Source organism: Bos indicus, chromosome 24 (assembly GCF_029378745.1).
Source record: "Bos indicus isolate NIAB-ARS_2022 breed Sahiwal x Tharparkar chromosome 24, NIAB-ARS_B.indTharparkar_mat_pri_1.0, whole genome shotgun sequence".
In the NCBI taxonomy this organism is placed as follows: Eukaryota; Metazoa; Chordata; class Mammalia; order Artiodactyla; family Bovidae; genus Bos; species Bos indicus.
The window spans coordinates 54,174,444-54,194,099 of NC_091783.1; the positions used below are offsets into that span (position 1 = coordinate 54,174,444).

Below are 19,656 nucleotides of genomic sequence, written 5' to 3' on the forward strand. Positions count from 1 at the left end.
TTCATATAACTAAAAATGGGATATAACCAATTGGAACGATACAGAGAAGATTAGCATGGCCCCTGCGCAAGCATGACATGCAAATTCGTGAAGCGTTCCATATTTAAAATTAAAAAAAATTGTGACTCATATTATTTGTTGTTGTTCAGTTGCTCAGTCATGTCCGACTCTTTGAGAACCCATGGACTGCAGCTTGCCAGGCTTCCCTGTCCATCACGATCTCCCAGGGTTGCTCAAACTCATGTCCATTGAGTCAGTGATGCCATCCAACCATCTCATCCTCTGTTGCCTCCTTCTCCTCCTGCCCTCCATCTTTCACAGCATCAAGGTCTTTTCTAAGGAGTCGGCTCTTTGCATCAGGTGGCCAAAGTATTGGAGCTTCAGTTTCAGCATCAGTCCTTCCAATGAATGTTCAAGGTTGATTTCCTTTAAGATTGACTGCTTTGATCTCCTTGCTGTTCAAGGCACTATCAGGAGTTTTCTCCAATACCACATTACATTATACCCCTGTGATATATATATTCAACAGCAGTTATCAGTTCAGTTCAGTTCATTTGCTCAGTCCAGTCCGACTCTTTTGCCATACTTCAATTAAAAAATAATTTTAAAAGTTTAAAAAGAAAATAAATAATTCTAGCTAAACAGGAAAAATCCTGCCACCCACAAATGTCTCTCCCTACCCATTCCTGTCTGTGGATAAGCACAGCGGTGTGTCCAGAGAGAGACCAGCGGTAGAACACGGGGAACTCTCTTGAGACCCCCGATGCCCGGAAGCTGCATGGGAAACGCTGTCGCTCCCGGTGCCCTGGCAGGGGGCGAAGGCAGCTAGAAGCCAAGTGATGGAGAGAGGCCCCTGGGAGTCTGTCAGCGCCCGGCAGCCTTGCTTAGAGGATCTGAGAGGCCGAAATCACTGAACGGGTAGGCACTGTTAGCTGGCTGGCTTCAAGCACTTGCTCTGAACCATGAGAACCAGTTTTACACCTGTCCCTGGGCTGGCGCTGGAGAGGCTTAGTGACTGAGATGGAGCGGCGCACAGGGACCCGGCATCCTGCCTCCTCAGTGCAGGCGGGAGCGTGGGGTCCTCTGAAAATGGCGGGAAAGCTCTGAGAGGGGCCCACAGGCTGACACCTCACAGAGGGAGGGTCCAGACAGCATCTCCAGACAGGTGATGGTTGACAGCAAGGAGCGTTTGAGCAAGTGATGCTGGGTTAGTAAATTGCCTCACTTGTTAAATTTAAAAAAAAAAAGAATTTATTTTTTTAAAAAAGGAAAAAAGGAACAACTGGGTTCAAATCAGTTCAGTTCAGTTCAGTTGCTCAGTCGTGTCCGACTCTGCAACCCCATGAATTGCAGCATGCCAGGCCTCCCTATCCATCACCAAGTCCCAGAGTTCACTCAAACTCATGTCCATTGAGTCGGTGATGCCCTCCAGCCATCTCATCCTCTGTCGTCCCCTTCTCCTCCTGCCCCCAATCCCTCCCAGCATCAGAGTCTTTTCCAATGAGTCAACTCTTCGCATGAAGTGGCCAAAGTACTGGAGTTTCAGCTTTAGCACCAGTCCTTCCAAAGAACACCCAGGACTGATCTCCTTTAGAATGGACTGGTTGGATCTCCTTGCAGTCCAAGGGACTCTCAAGAGTCTTCTCCAACACCACAGTTCAAAAGCATCTGTTCTTCAGCACTCAGCTTTCTTCACAGTCCAACTCTCACATCCATGCATGACCACTGGAAAAACCATAGCCTTGACTAGATGGACCTTTGTTGGCAAAGTAATGCCTCTGCTTTTGAATATGCTATCTAGGTTGGTCATAACTTTCCTTCCAAGGAATAAGCGTCTTTTAATTTCATGGCTGCATTCACCATCTGCAGTGATTTTGGAGCCCAAAAAAATAAAGTCTGACACTGTTTCCACTGTTTCCCCATCTATTTCCCATGAAGTGATGGGACCGGATGCCATGATCTTAGTTTTCTGAATGTTGAGCTTTAAGCCAACTTTTTCACTCTCTTCTTTCACTTTAATCAAGAGGCTTTGTAGTTCCTCTTCACTTTCTGCCATAAGGGTGGTGTCATCTGCATATCTGAGGTGATTGATATTTCTCCCGGCAATCTTGATTCCAGCTTGTGTTTCTTCCAGCCCAGTGTTTCTCATGATGTACTCTGCATAGAAGTTAAATAAGCAGGGTGACAACATACAGCCGTTACATACTCCTTTTCCTATTTGGAACCAGTCTGTTCCATGTCCAGTTATAACTATTGCTTCCTGACCTGCGTATAGGTTTCTTAAGAGGCAGGTCAGGTAGTCTGGTATTCCCATCTACCTCAGAATTGTCCACAGTTTATTGTGATCCACACAGTCAAAGGCTTTGGCATAGTCAATAAAGCAGAAATAGATGTTTTTCTGAAACTCTCTTGCTTTTTTGATGATCCAGCAGATGTTGGCAATTTGGTCTCTGGTTCCTCTGCCTTTTCTAAAACCAGCTTGAACAGCTGGAAGTTCACGGTTCACGTATTGCTGAAGCCTGGCTTGGAGAATTTTGAGCATTACTTTACTAGCGTGTGAGATGAGTGCAATTGTGTGGTAGTTTGAGCATTCTTTGGCATTGCCTTTCTTTGGGATTGGAATGAAAACTGACCTTTTCCAGTCCTATGGCCACTGCTGAGTTTTCCAAATTAGCTGACATATCGAGTGGAGCACTTTCACAGCATCAGCTTCCAGGATTTGAAATAGCTCAACTGGAATTCCATCACCTCCACTAGCTTTGTTCGTAGAGATGCTTTCTAAGGCCCAATTGACTTCACATTCCAGGATATCTGGCTCTAGGTGAGTGATCACACCATCGTGATTATCTGGGTCGTGAAGATTTTTTTTGTACAGTTCTGTGTATTCTTGCCACCTCTTCTTAATATCAAATATATGTCCTTAATTTTTTGCCAGCTATTGCCAAACCACTATCCAGATTCTTCTACTTCACATTTTCATCAACTGTGTGTTCATTCCTTGCTCCAAACCTTTGATAACACCGTCTTATTAGAAAGAAACATCTTTGCTGATTCTTATTGTTTAAGTCACTAAGTCGTGTCTGACTCTTTGGGACCCCATGGCCCTCCAGACTCCTCTGTTCATTGAATTTCCAGGCAAGAATACTGGAGTGGGTTGCTATTTCCTTCTCCAGGGGATCTTTCTGATCCAGGGAAGGATCGAACCTGCTTCTCCTGCATTGGCAGGCGGATTCTTTACTGCGATACAGGCCAACAATTGTATGTTATTACCGGTTTAGTTTACATACCTTTGGTTACTATTGAGGGTGGACATTTTTTAAATCATTATTGATAATTTACAGTTTTTACTTTTATGTATGTTTTTTAACATTGGAAAATTATGAAAACTCTTTATGCATTAACCCTTTCCTAGCATTTTAATTTTTCTCTCCTCATTTACTTTTTATATTTTTATGGTGTTTTTCTCAAAATGTTAAATGCTTAGAGAATTAACCATCCATCTTTTCTTTTATGGGATCTAGTTTTGTTGTTTTGCTTAAAAACTGTCTCTCACTTCTCTTCCCATCAATATTTCTCCGTATTTTCATCTAAGTTTTCTGTGATTTTATTGTTTCACCAAAATCATTATATGTTCTATGTTTATTAGGTTTAATAGTTGTGACAGGTTGCAAAAATGGCTACAATCTTCAATTCATCCTTCTCAGGACCACTCCTTTCTGCAGTGTCAGGGTGCAGCTCTACCCATGAAGAGGTGGAATCTGTTTACCCACCGCTTAAGTCTGGCCTTGTGACTTGCTTTGACCAATAGAATCAGTGGCAATGACAGCTTGTGGTTCCAATGCTATAACTTATGAGACCCTTGGTGCTTCTCCTAGCTCTCGGGGAACTCTCCAGGGCCACCAGGTGATCAAGCCTGCTGGGTGAGCATGTGGCCTTATTGCTCTCCATCACTCCAGGTGACAGCAAGTCAACTTCCAGAATGTCAGTGAGGTTCTCTTAGACCAGTTGGTTCCTAGCCAAGGTATCAGCTGAGCAGTAGCTGACAGCAGAAGCATCAAGACTTGAAGAAGAGCTGCTCTGCTGGGTCTAGCCCAAATTGCTGTCCCACAGAAAAGTGAACTAAATAATTGGAAGCTGTTTTTAAGCCCCTAAGCTTTGGAGTTTTCCTGGTTGTATAGCAAAAGGTAGCTGATGTATGAAGTAGGGAATTCTATTTTATTTATCCAAGAATTAGCCTGTGGCCTAATAGCATTACTTAATAGTTCATCTTCTCCCAAATATATTGTCTTGATTCTGCCTCTAAGTTATCCATTAAATTCTATTGATTTGTCTGTCCTTTGTGTAATAGATTCACTCAATGATACGCTTCAGTATCTGGAAGGATAGGTCTCTCTTATCTCCTACAATTCTTAACTACTCTTATATTTTTATTCTTCCAGATGAATTTGGTTTTATTGTTTCATATTGCAAAAATACATATGTTGGGCTTTTGAATGGAGTGTTATGAAACATAAACTTTGAAAAGTATTGACTTAAAAATATTGAGCTATCTAGAAATATATTTTGAATACTTGTCATATTTTATATATTTCAGAAGAACTTTATAGTTTTCCTTATGTAGATTTCTCATAGTTCTTGTTAAATTGATGCTTGGGTATTTGTATTTTACAGTAAAAGGAAGATTTTTTTTCATTATATTTTATATGATTACTTTAGATTTTTAAGAAAACTATCCATCTCAATATATTAATTTTGTAACTGACCACCTTACTGAACTCTCTGTTTCTAGAAAATTGTTTAAAATTGTTTTTTTTTTTTTTAAACTGGATTTTTCAGCTATTCACATCATATCATTGCAAGTACTGGTGACTTTTTCTCCTTTCCAGTGTTTTCCTCTTTATTTTACTGTTGCATCTTATTATTTTGGTTAGCACTTTCAGAGTAATGTTAAAGAATAGTGGTGATGGGTCACCCTTTTCTGAATCTTGCCTGTATTGTTTTGTTTAAACAAGAAAATAACTCTTTGAGAGCAGGTTCCATGTCTTGTTCTTTTATTCTTTCTCCCTTGATTCTTAGCACAATGCTCACTTATATTTGGCAATAAAGAAATATTTAGTAATTTAAGGGCCAGATACTTATTGTAGACCTTCTTTGTGTTGGACACTGTAAAGGGAACTGTGGTGCAAAGATTAAGATAAGGTTCCCCTTATCTTAATTAAGGGGAACGTTAATTACTGTTATTATTAATAACAATAATAAGCTTTGTTATTGTTGTTCATGTTTTAGTCACTACGTGGTGTCTGACTCTTTTGCCCTGATGTCAGCAATTAGAAGGTCTTGGGTGCTCTCTGAGGAGAGGCTCCACCACTGGAGGGCGAGAGAGGAGGGCTGATTGCTGGGCCAGTGGTAGGTGAGAAGGCAGAGAGCAGCTCTGCAGGGAGGATAGAGCTGAACACCGTTCTCTCTGTTGACTTGGTGGGTGGTTCATAGCTCAAACCCACACAGTATCCATGTTCAGATATATCTCTGGGAAACTCTCCTCCGGGTGACCACATCTTAGCCTACTTCTGTTGGGGGATGAGGCACTTCCTGGCAGGCAGAGTATAACCCCCAGCAAGGATCTCCCCAGTTGGACATGGAATGCAAGGTGGCATCGGCACACTGAAGATTCCAAAGAATGCAGAGTAGTTTTGGCTTCTCAGTCGTTCCAGAACATCAGCACAGTGGACAAGGTGTTTATCAGGCTGCAGTGCTTGGCAAATGGGGCAGTAGCTGGCAGAAGAAACAGGCGTGGTTATGATGCTCAGGGACAGCCTGGAGGGGATGACACCGGTGCCTTCCAGAGAAGGCAGGTTCTGCAGGGTGCGGTGGTATCTTATGTCACCAGAGGAGATGGCCGGGGGGCTCCACCTGATACCTGACCAGGCTTTCCTGTGATTATGTTTAAGACGGGGCTTGGGGGATTCTCAGAAATACACAAAGGGGCCTCGAGGGGTTTAAGGTCTTGCGTGGCAGTTAAATGTAAGAGCCAGCAAAATGTGGGTGGTGAGTATTCCTATGTTCCCTTGTGCACCCAAGAGCTAGGCTGTACCTGTGGCAACATGTGTTACCAGGTGAAGAAACTGTCTCTAGATAGGTCTAATAAGACAACCATTTGCCACTGTTGCTGGGATTGTCTCTGCAGGAAAAGTGTCTTAGCAGGACACACACACACGAGTTCTAGGGTGAAATACTCAGGAAAACATTGGGTTAAAGAACATTGCCGAGGTTTTCGTATATATACCCTTTTATTAAGGGCCTCTGGTACCCTGATCCATTCGCATCATATTCACTGGGTGCCTACTTGGTCTCCGTGAAGTAGGCACAGTGGTGAGCACCATAGACATGGCCCCTGCAGCCTAGACGGGGAGACAGAGCTGCTGTGCATTATGACTCTCTAGGAGAGAGGGGAGTGTTCAGCGTTCCCCAGACTCATGCCATGAATCCTTTCTGGAGGAATACCTTTAACACCTTTCATGCTTGGGATACTGAAATATCAAAGGAAAAGAAGTGGAAGGACAGCTGGGGAGGGTGAGGTATGGCTATTTGGTCTCTGACTAAAGGACATTAAACAAGTTGAAACAAAGAAACAATACACATCATAGAAAAGGTTCCTAATTGAGCAATAAAGCCCAAATAGGGACTTGCATGGTGGTCTGTGGTTAAGAACCCACCTTTGAACCCAGGGGACGTGGGTTCAATCCCTGGTCGGGAAACTAATGTCCCACGTTCCTTGGGGTAACTAAGCCCTTGAATGCAACTGGAGAACCTGCCTGCTACAGCTACTGAGCCCGCCCACTATAGAGCCCTTGCGATGCAATGAAGACCCAGAGCAGCCAATAAAAAAAAAAAAAAAAAAAAAATCCCAAATAGGGGTGAGGTGAGCGGAAAGAGATTCTGAATTGCTCCTACCCTCCAGAGCCCTTGTCTTTCTCTCTTCTTCCTTTCCCCTTCCTTTCTTTTTGATTTCATTGCCTCCAAATTATGTGAAAATCTGTATCTCCCCTCTGACATACATACTTGATATTTAAACATAAGCTCGGTAGTTATAAATATGCAGTTACCAGATTATTGCGTGTGTGCTTCAAATGTCTTTCTGAAGCTACTGCTTTGAGTTATCTGGTCATAAAATATGCCCACCATGTAATCAATGGACAAAACTCTTCCTCATTTTCACCCCACGCAGCCAAATCTTTGTAACACACAGTGGTTTTCTTTCTCAGTCCCATTCAAGTGCATTCCTTTGACAGCATTCCACGTCTAAATTCTTGTCATAGAGTGGAGGGAACATGCACGCAGCCATAGAAGACAAAATCCTTCAGGATTTCCTGCCTCACTCGCTCTGCTTTGCCCTCAGGGGAGGTGCTTTCTCACGTTGTCCACCAGTCTGGTAACCTGGGGCAGTGCTCCAGTCCGCCGGGCTGAAGGCCGCATCTCTCCTTTGTGAGGGGGTAGGACTGTGGGAGGGGAGGTCGGGGTGACCCTGCTCCAGCCCGGAGCCTGTGCAGGGCAGTCACTCTTAGGGAAGCACACGGAAATTGAGGGTCTAGTGTCCATGCCCGCGTGTCCCCTGAAAGCCTTTCTAGGTCCTAGCGTACTTGTATGCAGTTAAAACCCCACTGGTGAGCTCACCAGAGGGTAGTGAAAAGAAGGCGCATTTGATTAAGTTCAGGCTCCACGCAGTGGCTCCTGACCTTTGTTCTTTCTCGGGAGGCACTCCTGAATTCAAAGCCCACGTTCAGTGGTCTCAGCCAACCTGGGGGGTGGGAATCAATCTGCTGGATGTTGAGTCCAGAGCTGAGGGCCATAGGCATTTGGATTGGCAGGGAACGGGTTGTCAGTAGCACCTGAGCTTTCTTCCTGTGCCCAAGGCACACTCTCCTGCTTTACCCTTGCGTCTGTTATCAGGAGTCCCTCCACCCCTCAGCCCCAGGGTTCAGTGTAGTGGGCTGATCTATACCTGCCACAGTTCTCCCCTGGCCGAGCCCACCAGGGTCTCAAGGAGAGGAATGCCCCCTACCACAGGGCAGCACTCACCCCAAACGATCTCATACCCACCTTTCAAAAAACCTCCCCAGACCCTCTCAGCCTCTCAGCTACAAGAGAGTGGATCATTGTCTGAGTGTTCCCCGAGCTTCCTTCAATTCCCTCTCATAACACTGGTAATATTGCTTTTTCCTCCTAAGTTGTCAAGATGTTTTATCTCCTTTGCAAGCAGGGAAACTCCTAGGGGCAAGGTTTTTTCCTCCTTATTCATTTGTGTTTCCTCGAAGTACCAAGAAAGGGTGTCTCACATAGTAGGTACTTAGCAAGTTAGTTCAATCAGTGAAATTGGAGGTGATATAATATACATAGACGTATATGATCTATATCTTAATAAGACTCAGGCCACAAGTATAGCATAAAATTGATATAAAGAAAAATACGGGGGAACCTCCCTGGCTGTCTAGTAGTTAAGACTTCACCTTCCAATGCAAGGGAGCAGGTTTCATCCTTAGTCAGGGAACTGAGATCTCACATGCTTCGTGGCCAAAAAATCAAAACATAGAGCAGAAGCAATATTATAATAAATTCAATAAAGACTTAAAAAGAAAAATATGAACACCCCACTTACAACCGAGGTTTCTAGCAGTCATAATGGCTGCTACTAGCTATGCATTATTGACAAGAAAATTGACAAGAAAATTCATGGATCTTAGAGCGTGGCTCCTTATTTTGATAACCACATTCTGTGGTTAGTATGTTGAGCCTGAAACTAGAGACTGAAGCCACCCCTGCCTCTGGGCATCAGATGGCGCTCACACACCATTAGAGAAGTTTTTACAAACTGCCTCAGTCTGGTTTCTTTTACCAAAGCGGAGAGCTGTGGTTGTCTGCACAATTCTACGGCAAACTGATTTCCTTCAGACGTCTGGGCCAGAGCTCAGGTTCTCCAAAGGCAGGCTTAATACACACACACACACACACACACAAACCTGATGGTAAAGCACCCAGCTCAGGCTGTGTTGAAGGTCAAATCCTGTTTCTGTCAACGTAGTGACACTGTCTCTTCTTGCTTGGTCTTTGTGCCTTTTAAACAGCTTTATTACAGAGAAGGAAAAGACCAGCAGAAAAGCAGAGAAAGAGAGCTAGAGAAAGAGGGTATTATCTGGGCACGAGAATCAGTGCTGACCTATAGGGAAACCCAGAGTGCAAGTACTTTGGACAGATCACTTGCCCTGAGCAAACCTGGGTTTCTTTTTAGAGGGAGAGAACATAGCCTCAGTGCTTTCAGATCTCGGTTGTGTCCCACTCTTTGTGACCCCATGGGCTGTGGCCTGCCAGGCTCCTCTGTCCAGGGAATTCTCCAGGCAAGAATCCTGGAGTGGGTTGCCATTTCCTCCTCCAGGGGATCTTCCTGACCCAGGGATCAAACCCGGGTTTCCTGCATTGCAGACAGATTCTTTACCGTCTGAGCCACAAGGGAAGCCCATAGTAGGTACCCAATAAATGTTTGTTGCATGAATAAATGGTTGCAACAGTCCCCCACCCAGCGTAGGCACAGCAGGGCTTCCTGCTCCATTTCAGAGATGTTGAATGACATGTCCTTGGCCTTAGGGTTCAGAAAGTAATGGAACTAGAACTAGAATCCTGACTTTTGCCCCCAAAATTTTTAAAATATTTCAGTCTTTAAAATTAAAGTCTTTACTCCATTGTGTATATGTACATTTGAATCAGTTCTAATGAGGTGGATGAAACTGGAGCCTATTATACAGAGTGAAGTAAGCCAGAAGGAAAAACATAAATACAGTATACTAATGCATATATATGGAATTTAGAAAGATGGTAACAATAACCTGGTGTACGAGACAGCAAAAGAGACACTGATGTATAGAACAGTCTTATGGACTCTGTGGGAGAGGGAGAGGGTGGGAAGATTTGGGAGAGTGACATTGAAACATGTAGAATATCATGTAAGAAACGAGTTGCCAGTCCAGGTTCGATGTGCGATACTGGATGCTTGGGGCTGGTGCACTGGGACGACCCAGAGGGATGGTGTGGGGAGGGAGGAGGGAGGAGGGTTCAGGATGGGGAACACATGTATGCCTTTGGCGGATTCATTTTGATATTTGGCAAAACTAATACAATTATGTAAAGTTTAAAAATAAAATAAAATTTAAAAGTAAAAAAAAAAAAAGAATAAAAATAAAATAAAATAAAAATAAAATAAAATTAAAGTCTCATCTTTATGTTTATAAAAGTTCTCTTCAATATGTTGGAGAGTTTAGGTGAGATACAGTCCATATGTCTGATGGAAAACCAGTGCAGTCTTGTGGGGAATAAGCTGTTTTTCGATAACTCTGGCGTTAATCCAAGTGAAGTTACCCATACCACCTATTTTCCACCCATAAAATCTTGGACAGGTCTACACCTGCCAGTTGCTGGTTCTTGGGTGTGTTTCACAAGCCAGTGATTAGCTCCAAAATTCTAATGCTTCTGTGAATTGTTATGAAAGGACGAGTCCAGAATTTCAGGAAGGGTGTGGCAGCAGCATTGTGCACATTATAGGAGGTCCACATTTCGGGAATCGGAGTGCAGCTCTTCCTGTTCCCGTTCATATTCACCCCTCCCCTGCAGGAAGTGAAGTTCAGGGAGCTCTCAAGGGTATCTCCTGTGTTGGTGCCTGAACAGGACTTCTTGAAGATAAGATCTCTGGTCAAAAAAAATCTCTCAGGGGGACCTGGAATTCCACCCCATCAATGGCTTTGTTTCTTCATTTTATGTAGAATCTTTGCCTTGAAGCCTTTCTTTGAACACAGATCTACTCATCGCTGTGCTAGGTTTTGGGAGAGATGCAAAGAGAAATACAAGTTTTTTCTACTCAGTAAAAAAATTTTTTCCTTCCTGTCTTCCTCCTTCCTTCCTTTTCTTTCTTCTTTCCTTCCTTCCTTCCAGTAGTATTTCCTGAGCACACGTTATATGCCAGACCCTGTGTTAGGCTCTGGGTCAATCAAACAGTTAACATTTTGAATGTTCACTATAAGCATGCACTAACTATCTAAAGTGCTTTTAATGAGTTAACTTATAGACTCACAATCTCTGTTGATAAATCAGAAAAGTGAGGTTCAGAGAAGTTGGGTGATTTAACCTGAGGTCACACTGCTAGAGAATAGCAGTGACAGGATTCAAATTTGGGCATTCTGACTCCGGAACCTGGGTCTTAACAGGGGCCCTGACCTAAGCTCCTCACCTAGTAGGAGGGGTGGGGGCGGAGGGGGGAACACAAATGTAAAAAGATGAACTAGAGTCCAATAGGCCTGCGATGGAAGGGGAAATACGGAGAGGGCTCCTGGAGCCGACTGCCTGGAGGAGCTGGGAACCCATCACCAGGCGTGAGGCAGGAACTCTGGAACCATAGCTTAGTCACCAACAATCAGAACATGAAAAAACACCTCTTTTCTTACTCAACGACTTTCTTTGCTGTTAAGGTATGTCGTGCCACTGAGGCTACTTTGGTAATACAGTTTTTAATTCTTTTAAAAGTAATTTAATAATAAAGCACTGATTGAAGCAATGAGCACCGTTTGCATTTGTAAAACTTGGCAGGATCCCACGTGTACAGTCTCACTTTATGCTCTTGCTTTTCTCTCTCAGCCTCTGTTGTTCTCTGGGTCGATGGCAGGGGTTGAGGCAGGGTGGAAATCTCCAGACACTAGTACGTCTCCCAGGACCGCATGGACCTGATTACAGCCACTAGAATTGGAAAAGGAATTGGAAAGGGGTGGATAAATTCAGCCACCCCTGTGAGCTTTCATCTGTTAATTCTCTGCCTGCTCACTGTCCCTCAAAGTCTTGCGTCTTCCACCTCCTTTCCTGCCCCTCTGTCGTCCTTCAGGACGTGGCTCACAGCCTGCCTCTAAAAAGCCTCCCCTGCCACTAGCCCCGCCGCCTTCATGTCAGACTCCTGTAGTGCTTAAGATCTGCACCGCTCATTTCACTAGTGAGCAGACGTTGCTTTTTGAATAGCTGATGGTTTCATATTATGACATCATATTTTATATCTCTTCAAATTCAACTCAGTACCCCTTTTCTCGAACAGAAGAGTCTAGTTAACTATACATTTAGGGTAGGGCTTCCTTTTAAAGCCAAGGAAATCTTGATCGTGCACCTGTAAATCTCTCTCCTTTCAAACTTGTCAGCAAGTCATTCTTCCTAATGCCATTTTGCTTAAAAATTAGTTCCTCTTCTGATGGACTCCTAACACTTTTTCATAAATGTAGTTTATCTAGAAGTTACAAAATTTCAAAGTATCAGCATGGTTGTTGCTACTTTTAAGAATATTGCATTGTTTTATGTACACTTAAAATTTTTTTCTCATGAAATATGTATAACATATAATTTACCATCCTAACCATTTGTCTATTTAAAAAAATCTCCAAGACTTTGAGATAAATAAACTGAGTACATTTATTTCCTTTTACATTTGTACTATTTCATAAATGTATAAGTTCCATAGATTTTTCATTAAATGTGTCCTGTTGGAACACTGTTGTTTCCTTTTTGCTCTTTTGTGATAACAGTGAAAATACGGATAAGGAATATATTTACATAATAAATTCATTACACTTTAATTTTTGCATTCCTCATTAATGCTCCTGAAAGTTTAATTGATAAATTCCCAGTTATGAACAACTCACCAAGTTCATCACACTCTGCTTTTTACCTCCACACTCATCTAGGTTTCAAATGTTGTCAATACTTACAGCTGGGATTGAATTTTTTTTGACATTACCTTGAATATTATGATTTTATATGTAAATAATATGAATAATACTACTAATAGTAGCTAACACTTTTCAAATACTTACTGTGTTGCTGGGGATTTTTCTAAGTGATTTACACAGATTGACTCAGGCACTCAAAACATTCATTCTATGGTCAATTCTTGTGCTGAGTGACACTTCATACCTTCTCATGAAGTTAGACGCATAACAGAATCAGATGTCTTTTGTCCTCTCTTGGATTTGTTCTTGGGATGTAGGGCACAAATATTAAAGTTCACCTAGTAGGTGAACCATCTAACTAAACTAGACTGGAAATTCCTAGAATTATTTATTTGTGATACTCCAGGTTATCATTTAGCATACAAATGTTTGAAAAATAATGAATATTATTTCAATGAAGCCCAATAAAATACAGGATTATGATGGGCTTTGAAATGGCAGGGGAAACAGCTGTGCGGGGACCTGAGTTTGCAGCTAGAACTTACTTATTGTTAGCGAGGTGAGTCAAGAGAAACATCTATTGCTGTCAAGGCAAAATTTAAAGTACATGATGTTGGCTTCGTGCATGATTGCAAATGTCAAAATTCCATTAATTTGATTTTTAAAGTTTAAGGTATTCTGCCATTTGGTTACTCAGTGTATGAATAGAATGACATTTATTCTGCTTGGCTTTCTGTAAGCTGCACATGCACACTTATTTGAAGGGTATCATTTATCCCTTTAATGAGTATTTTAGGAGCACACCATGTTGGGCCAAATAGGATGTGTGAACTAAAAGAAAAGAACTCTGGTATTTAGACTCTAATGGAAGGCAGGCCTGATAAACTTGGAAGTCTTGTGTTATAATGAAAAATAGTGTGGGACTAAGTGGCAGGGAGTGATATAGACGAGATGGTACGTCTACAGAGTTCAGAGAAAGGAGAGGATGATCAACTAAGGCCTGATGAGGAAGATGGGATTCTGTTTGGGCTTGAACTGCAGGGAGGGGAAGAAGAGATTCCTTCAGGAGTGGAGATATTTTGTGACCCAAAGCAGGAACTAATGATATCTGTTTTTTGAGGTAATGTAATGATTTTTTTTTTTCCTGGAGTGTTTTTTTTTTTTAAGAGACATCATTTAATTTAATCTATCATATGGCCAGCTGAAACTCAAAGGTTCTATTCCTATGAGAAGAGGAGAATGAATATTGAGGAAGAGTTAGCAATCTCTGCCACAGAGGGAATGATTAAAAAAGGAGACAAAGTGTGAGAAGACCAAACTGTTAAAATCCTTGGCTTGGAAAGGGAGGCAGTCCTCTAATAGATGTTGTCTAGGGACACTCTTGGCTCTCAGCTGTGCCTTATTTAGATAGAGACAGAGAGAGAGAGGTCCTAACGCACCTTCGTTCCTTTAAGGATTCTGGGTGCTCCTCCTTCCAAGAAGTAGATCTCACCCTTGCACCTCCGCCACCATCATCCTTAGACACGACAACCTGCAGCCATACCTTTGCCAAATTCTGGGTTTTTCTATCTAGAGTTACCCATATGCCGCATAAGCAGAACACCCCAGATGTTCTAGAAGAGTGTTGCAAATGCAGCCACGTGTAGCTTTTTGCTTCACATCATTGGTGTTTTGTTTTGTTTGTTTTTTCCCCAGAAACAAAGTAGAAGTGAATGTCTACCTTGCTCAACTTCTGCCGGCAGGTTCTGAGTCTCCACACAGAAGTCATTGATTGGGAACCCCAGGGGGATGTTTAGCGATGTCAGTGCCTGAGTGTCTCTTCCAAGGCTTCTAAGTTAATTGGTCCTGATCATGGCCTGGGCCCCAGGATTTAATAGGTGGTTTTAGTGCAGAGCTGCTGTTGGAAATCTGCTCTCCATCTTTTCACAGGGATATTTCCCAGAGGATGCAATTCGGAGTTAGTGACTTATTTTAAAATGGTTCTAAGAGCACTTAGACTTGGCTGGTAGAGAGAACAAACTGGTGAGCAGCATTGAGGATTGGGTAGAATTAGAAATAAAGTTGAGATGCCGAGTCCTCTGGATCCAGAGTGAAGTGTGACACAGGTGTGCTCTGGGTGGGAGGCAAGGTGGCTGACCCTGGCAAGATAAGAGCGAGGACACACGTCAGGGAGGCAGACACAGGAGGGAAAGGGTGAAGGGCTGGGTTCCGCTTCTCCAGCCTTCGGAGATGAATTCTAAACTGGAGGATTTAGATTGACTCTGGACTTGGGAACAGTGCAGAGGCAAGCAGGAATCCCAGGGGCGAGAGTGGAATTAGAGTTCCCCTCTGTCAAGCACCCCTCTTTCAGAGCTGCTGGGCTGGTCCTGTGTGCACTGAGGGGCTGAGAAAATGAAGGTTGGACACACCCACCTCTCCCGTCCCTTCTCTCCAGGCTTTTCCGCCAGGGGACCGTGGGCAATTCCTACTGAGAGCAGGAGGTAACGGACAGTTCCTACTCAGACAAGCTTTGACTTGGAATTGGAAAATCTCCTAAATCCCTATTTACTGTTTTGCCCAGTCATTCATCTCTGCAATCCAGGAGTTTTAAAGGGAGCTTTTAAAAATGGGACAGGTAGAAGAAGTTGAGGAATAGGAGAGAAAATTCAAATTGGTCACTTTTCACATGTTAACGTTTGAAGACCTGGAGCTAGCTGGTAATGCCTGGATGAACAGTAATAGCCTGGCTTCACTTTACTCCCCAACGTCATTTTTGCTCTTTGTAGACATTTGCTTGGTGTTTTTCTGCATCTAGTTGCTCTTCAATAGAGGGTAAGATCTGATTATGGCCAGATAGGAGGATAATATTAAGTGACTATGTTTTGCCTCATATCATATTTCTGTGTTATAATAGTCTGCTTTCCTAGGACATTAGATTTTTCATTTAAGTGCAGTACAAGCATTGAGTTTGGCTTTTCTCCAGTTTTTTCTGGTGGACACTAGAGGAAACAGTGTGTAAAATTTATTCTTGTCTTGGATCCCTGTAATTAGGGGTTCAAATCATCAAAGAGTTTATCAAAGAGTTAGGGGTTAACTGTCAAATTTATCAAAGAGTTAGGGGTTAACTCTTTGATAAATTAGTTAAGATTTCTGAGCCTCAGTTTCTGTTTTGTGAAGTGGGGATAATAATAGTCTTTATTTTATAGGGTTGCCTTCTTTATTGCTGCTTTAAAAATTACTAATATTATTTGGTTTTTACAAAAACCTGTTTTACAATGCTGGAACAATTTGGGCAACAACATATAAAATAATACTGCACTAAAACTCAAAGTATAAAATAAGTAAAATATCAATACTGACATAAATATTGATACATGATTTGTTAATAAATGGAGGGAGACTAAGCAAATCTGTGCAGAAGAATTGCAAATAATTCCCAAGGCCAATGCATTTTTCAGCCCCAGGTCTGAAGTGTCTGATGGTAAACAAAACAAACATTCATTTGAAAGACAAACAAACCTTGGAATGGCCTCCAGAAATCTTAACACCTAATGAAAACAAGTTAAACACGGAAAAGTCAGGAATGTTGGAGGGGAAACATTCTCTCTTCAAATACTATAAAAACAATGTCGATAATTTTATGTTTTGCAAGACCCAAAGTTTTTTCCACGTTAGAGTGATTTCTTACAAAACCCGAAATTTTTCACGTTTAAGTGACTTTTAAATTTGCATTCCTGTAATACAGTGTTGGCTAATCCTTTAGAGTCTTTATTTTTCCTTTTCATTTAGAAAAATGAGGCTGGAGTAGTTCTGTTTTCTGATGTCAAAGAGAGTAGACTTTGACAACGTCATCCCTCCCCTTTCTCTCCATCCCCCACCCTCTCCTGCCCAGCCAGAATATTATTTTATGGCTATTCATCAACTCTTCCTGTAGCTAAAGAAAATCTTTTTGGAAAAATGAAAAGTATGTGTTACCTATTCTCCAGAGTTTGTGTCTGTTTCCCTTTCGGACAGCCCTAGAAGAGATGAGTGTATTTGAAGGCGTGAAAGGGATCAGGAGAGGATCTGGGAGAAGAAGGCGGTAGGTGTGTCAGGGATTTTGTTAAGCAAGGCTTCAGCCAGCACCACCTGCAACCTGCCTCCTTCCCAACAGAGACCTAGCAGCTTTGCACCATGTCTGCAGGGCCTGTTGGAAGTTTGTATTTGCATAATGCTTCTTAATGAGTGCTTTCAACAGAGCTCACCTTCATACTTTTGAGGAACCAGTCTTGTTAAATCTTGTTTCATGAGAAATAGTTTAGCATCCATCCCTTCTTTATGTCAAAGACCCAGGAGCAAAAAAGTGTGATGGGATAGATTAGTGAAATATGAGTTGATGATTTTCTCTGGTTATTTTCCATTTTTCTCTACTTGAGGAATATAGCCTGGTCTAGTTTTTTTTCTTTTTAATTGGTTCAGAGATTTTTGTTGGATGGAAAGGAGAAGCAATCCTTCCTTCTTTCCTTTCCCCTTCCTTCTTTTCTTTTTTAGCTAATTGCCAGAACAGGGAAGTATGGCCATTATTTTGTAGTAGTGCCAAATGGAGTATAATCTATAAAAATACTGAATCGTTATGTTGTATACCTGAAACTAATATAATATTATAAATCAACTATATTTCAGTTAAAAAAGAAAGAGCTAATGGTAATGTCCTCTGAGGAAAAGGGAGATAAATAAAAGCCTTTAATGGCTTGGGGAAATTGAGGCTGAAGATTCTCCCCAAATTCGTAAGTAAGAGGTTTGAGGTATCATGGGGAGAATAAACACATTGCTTAGGGGCAATAGCTGAGGAGTTGAGAAGACCCCAGGAAAGTGGCACTTAGGGGAGAAGAGACTGAACGTGAGGGTTGCCAGTTCAGGGGGAGATCCCTGCAGCCCGTGCATAACAAGGGGCCAAGTCTCCTGCCCTTACAGAACCTCTCTGGGCTGGGAGGGTGTTCACCCAGAGCGCCTCCTGCCTTTGCTGCATTCCCAGTGACCCCACTGATCTGTGCCACCTGGGAACGAAGGGGATGCTCATCATGACTGGGATGAAATGTGGGCTTAGTGCCATATTAAGTTGATTAAAAGGCAATAAAACTGCAATATTTCTTGAACACCTGAGCTTGTGGACTGAGATTCATATCTGCTACACTAGAATTAGTACATGGCTAATTGATTCGAGGGGAAAATATTGATCTTTCACACCAAAGGCAAACATTTGAGTAAGCCCCACAAAAGTAGGAACTGCGTTAATTTCACGTATTAAGGGAGAAGGAAAATGCATAAGTGTATAGGGTTTGTTTTTCTATAAAAACTCAGGTTCAAAAACCCTAGTCAGAGTTTCTTTTACAGAATATATACATTTTAAATTCTAGGACTTTGCAGTCATTTGGGGCAAGTTTTAGGTGTGACTGGAGAGGGAGTCATTGACTTATTTCTCAGGTGGTTGTCCTTTCCTTTTCCTGTCCAACTAATGCACTTTCTCATCTGTGAAAAGAACGCTGGACTGGGAACCAGGACCCTGAATTCCAAAGCTTGACCTTGGGTGAGCCATTTTACTCCTAAATAGTGAAACCAAGGGGCTTGGCGTACACAAGAGTCCCCAGTTGCGATGGTCGAGGACGGGGAGTTGCTTGTGGGGAAATGTGTGGAGTGAGGAACAACAGACTTTCTCTGAGGACCAAAACTCAAAGTTTGACTTTTAATACTTACTAGTTTCTATGACTTTTGGCAAATTATTTGATTTTTCTCAGTGTGTGTGTGTGTGTGAGAGAGAGAGAGAGAGAGAGAGATACGGAGAGAGAGAGAGAGATACGGAGAGAGAGGATGAAATGAAATAGTGTATGCTGGAGTGCTTTGTAAATTGTAAAGTATTGTGCAAATTGCCTTGTTAGCAATCAATCAATATAGATTTTTGAGGCCTGAAATATGGTGCTTGGATCTAGAAGAGAGATGAGAGGAGCCAAAGATGATTCTGGGTCTCAGTGGACTTTTTGTTCAGTTGAGGACAAAAAGCGATCAGCAAACACTGAGCAAAAGAGAACTTTCAAACAACAAGTCTTACTGGGGCAGGACAGAAAAAAAAAGAGCTGGGGCGTAGTATTAAAAAATTATGACATTAAATAAATTATTTGCCAAGCCTTCTAAAATCTGCCACAATAAACCCAGATGATCTTCCATTTTTAAAAATTTTATTTTTTTTTTCCCCTGGAACTTTATATATCATCATAGCAGGAAACAGTTCCCATCCTAGTCAGAAAACGCATATAACTTCTCTGAGTGAGAATCTCCACGTGTGTTAAATCCTTGATCAGTTAGGATTCTTAGCTTTTTGATTTCTTGAAAGTGAGTGTTTCTGAAAGGAATAATAGTAAACGCTAGAAGTCATCATTCTTGGCATAAATCAGCCTATTTAAGCCTCACAGCAGTCCGGTGAGTTAGGCCCCATCAGGACCACCAGTATCCCTGCTCTGTAGAGAGGAGGCTGAGGCACAGAGCAATTCGAAACAGTTGAGCCTGAACCTGTGAACCTGGACAGCCTGATTCCAGGGCCAGTATTCTGTATTAACCAGTATTCTATGCTGCTGCTGAAACAGAAACATCTCTGATTTCTAAACTTTTTTGCTAACAATGAAATTTGTATCCAGTAGAGTGTGGAATACCGAAAGTTCTCAAAGAGAGTTTTTCGGGAAACATTGTCTTATTTCATTTAAAGTGAGAGTATCTGTGACGGTCAGTTTGTTCATTGTTGGCGCCATCGGTGAAGACAATATCCCAGGAAGATCAATACTTTCCTTTGTGCTAGGGATTCTATAGAGTGATGATACTGGAACTGTGAGTCCTACACTCACACAAAAGTGGCAGAAGATAAAAAGAAAAAAAAAAAAAACAAAAAACGGAGACAAAGAGGGAA

General features: G+C 42.1%; 1 non-coding gene across 1 annotated transcript; it reads left to right on the forward strand.

Moving 5' to 3' along the window:
* Window positions 1-107, forward strand: LOC139179539 (U6 spliceosomal RNA). The gene has a single exon (XR_011563907.1). It is a non-coding gene; the product is annotated as a U6 spliceosomal RNA (small nuclear RNA).
* Window positions 108-19,656: the final 19,549 nt, after the last annotated feature.